This window comes from Mustela erminea, chromosome 18 (assembly GCF_009829155.1).
Source record: "Mustela erminea isolate mMusErm1 chromosome 18, mMusErm1.Pri, whole genome shotgun sequence".
NCBI lineage: Eukaryota > Metazoa > Chordata > Mammalia > Carnivora > Mustelidae > Mustela > Mustela erminea.
The window spans coordinates 43763912-43767586 of NC_045631.1; the positions used below are offsets into that span (position 1 = coordinate 43763912).

The window sequence follows — 3675 nt, forward strand, 5'->3', positions numbered from 1 at the left end:
AAAAAAAATTAAAAACTATATTGCTGGGGCACCTGGGTGGCTCAATCTTTCAAGGTCTGCCTTCAGCTCAGGTCGTGAGCTCAGAGTCCTGGAATCAAGCCCATATCGGGCTCCCTGCGCAGCAGGAAGTCTACTTCTCCCTTTGCCCTTCACCCCACTCATGCTTTCTCTCTTGCTCTCTCTCAAATAAATAAATAAATAAATAGAAAAAATAAAAAATAAAATTAAAAACATATTGCTTACTTCTGTTTGTACCAAGAGTAAAAAAAAATCTGGAAGGATATATATCAAATATGAATAGCAGAAATGCTTAGAAAAGAGTAGAGAAAATAGGGGATAGAAACTTACATTTTGCTGTGTATATTTCTGCAGTGGTTCATTTCATTTTATTTTTTAATTTAAATTCAATTAGCCAGGGCGCCTGGGTGGCTCAGTGGGTTAAGCCGCTGCCTTCGGCTCAGGTCATGATCTCAGGGTCCTGGGATCGAGTCCCGCATCGGGCTCTCTGCTTGGCAGGGAGCCTGCTTCCCTCTCTCTCTCTCTCTGCCTGCCTCTCCATCTACTTGTGATTTCTCTCTGTCAAATAAATAAATAAAGTCTTTAAAAAAAAATTTAAAAAAAATTTAAAAAATAAATTCAATTAGCCAGCATAGAGTATACCATTAGTTTCAGATGTACAGTTCAATAATTCATCAGTCACTCTTTTTTTCCCTAAGATTTTATTTATTTATTTATTTGTCAGCGAGAGAGAGAGAGAGAGAGAGAGAGAGACACACACACAAAGAGAGAGAGACACAAGCAGGGGGAGTGGCAGTCAGAGGAAGACCACGCTCCCCGCTGAGCAAGGAGGCCAACATGGGACCTGATCCCAGGACCCTGGGATCATGACTTGAGCCAAAAGCAGACACTTAACCAACTGACCCACCCAAGTGCCCTTCATCAGTTGCTCTGTAGTGGTTTAAAATGTTTTAAAGCAAACAAATATTACTTTTATAATCAAATACAACAAATTGGAAGATTATAAATTATAAAACATCTGTCTCAGGGAATAAGTCAAAGGAATATACATTATATCATATGTATTATTATATACTGTATTATATTAATATATACATAATCTCCTAAGTCTACAGACAGATCACCCTAAAATATGGTCTGTTGAAAATGGCAGGTACACATCATAATGTGTCCCCCATCGCTTTTATAATATTTTCCTTTTTTAAAAAATTGTTTTGAAGATTTTATTTATTTATTTGACAGAAAGAGAGACAGTGAGAGAGGGAACGTAAGTAGGGAGAGTGGGAGAGGGAGAAGCAGGATCCTTGCCCAGCCGGGAACCCGATGCAGGGCTCCATCCCAGGACCCCGGGATCATGACCTGAGCTGAAGGCAGATGCTTAACCACTGAGCCACCTGGGTGCCCCTTATAATATTTCCCCCCCAAAAATGTAATAACCAGAAGCCCCCAAAGGGGGGAAATTTTTATAACCACCCTAAATGTAATAGAGACAGGCATACAAAGATGTACATGGATATGATAGTGCATGAACTCATCTCTAGAACTATAATTTCCAACTGTCAGGACAGAAATTAAAACTAAAAATCTTTGAGCACCATTTAATATTTACCACTAACATGTTAAATTATACCCCAGAGTTTCTATTTTGATGTGGGAAGAAAATCAGTTACGGCAAATGCTTCCCATTATGCTCCTGCATGTGTACACACATATACATGGAAGAGAGAGACTGGGGTCTTTGACAACATGGAGGGATTTCTAGGGACTCTTTCTTTTCTCTTTAACCTATTCTATATTGTTTAACCTCTCCACAAGCAGTATTATCTTTGCAAACTGAAAAGAAAAATTTAAGAAGTGAAAATTCACATAAAATGTATATATTTTTTTAAGTTGGGTTTTTTTTTTTTTTAGTAACTGCTCCCAGCATGAGGAATTCCTAAAAATGTTTTCTAATAGAGCACTGGTCAAAGAATATGTCAAAGTCATGACCCAAGCAACACCCCTTCCCTTAACATTTGACATTTTCCTAAGCCAAAAAGAAAGCTCAAAACAACAAAAAATAAATAATCAAGATGGGGGGTGTATGAGGCTGGGAGTACTAGATAAACAGAAACAGTCCAACTCTCCAGGCATGTCTGGACTTTAATATCCAGTTAGGTGACCTGTAGAGCACATCACCACGATCCCTGAAGTCCTTCTGAAGATCATGGAGCATCTCTGACAAGTACAGAACACAGCTTCCCACAAGGGCTAATCAGATGAAATCCTCCCTTTTCCTCAGTTCGGGAAATGCAAAAACCAAACATAGGACCAGACAAAACCAGACAATGCAAGTTCTCTCCAACTACTGTTTATTTGGGGATTTTATCTGTACAACACCCGAACAGCTCCATAATTGGTACAATTTACTCAACTGACAAAAATAAAGTCAGTATTAGGGATGTCAATAAAATATCAACCCATTAAAAAGTGGAAAAGTAAAAAAAAAAAGTGGAAAAGTTCCAGGGACAATGAAAGAGAGTGAAAACATGGAGAGAAGAAGAATGTTCTCCTCTAAAAAAAAAAAAATGGAAAATTTTGGTACCAGTATCTTGGTCTATGTTATTATTATAATACCAAATAACTGACTTTGATTTTCAGTTCAAGAGGTTGTTATTTTTCTTCTAGTAAATCTAACTAGGTTTCTTAAGTCAAACAGTTGTTTTTTTGTATTAGATGCACATATATTTGGTGGGGACAAAAAACCCAACAGTTTATAGGAAAGTATGCTGTTTCAGAGCCAGACTCATGGCTGTGTTCTCAGATGGCTTTTGTGAGCATTAATGCAAGGTTCTCACACTGGTCGGTACTGCATTAGGAAGTATGATTCCCCTACTCTGGTTTCTCTCCAGATCGCATAAATATTTCACCTTTTACTAAAGATTTCCACGGAGAGAAACAATTCTGAGTCTTCAACCCATTTTTTGAGAACTTGCTTAGGGAAAAAAATAAAAAGGATAATCTCCAGCAAATCTAAAAACAAAGACAAAAAAAAAAAAAAAACAGTAGAAGACTCCACTCTTAACCATATTGTCCCTACCTATGAAGACTTTAGGTCTATTCTCCATCCCTATTTGACCCAATTCCACTCAGCCTCAAAGCTACGCCACCTCCTCTCAGGTGCTCCGGCATCACCAGCCCTGTGGTTTGCACTCCTCTGAGTCTCATTTGGACATTTGAGGGTTGGGCCAAATGATTCCCAATGGCACCTCTGGATCAAAAATCCTTTAATTCCATGGTTGTACTAGCTTGAACTTTTCTATATTCTAAACCAGAACAATTTAGAGTTGGAAAGAACTTGGCAGGTTGACTTATCAAACCCGTGATTTTACAGAGAAAAGTGAAGCTTCGCCAAGGTAAAGGCCAGAAGTCTGGAGATCATCTGGAGAAGATCTGGAGAAAACACTAGGCCACCGGGCGCCTGGGTGGCTCAGTGGGTTAAGCCGCTGCCTTCGGCTCAGGTCATGATCTCGGGGTCCTGGGATCGAGTCCCGCATCGGGCTCTCTGCTCAGCAGGGATCCTGCTTCCCTCTCTCTCTCTGCCTGCCTCTCTGTCTACTTGTGATCTCTCTCTGTCAAATAAATAAATAAAATCTTAAAAAAAAAAAAAAACACTAG

General features: G+C 39.1%; 1 non-coding gene across 1 annotated transcript; it reads left to right on the plus strand.

The window, feature by feature from the left end:
• The first annotated feature begins 2889 nt into the window (after positions 1-2889).
• On the plus strand, positions 2890-3007 carry LOC116578663. The gene has a single exon (XR_004281017.1). It is a non-coding gene; the product is annotated as a U5 spliceosomal RNA (small nuclear RNA).
• The last annotated feature ends 668 nt before the right edge of the window (positions 3008-3675 follow it).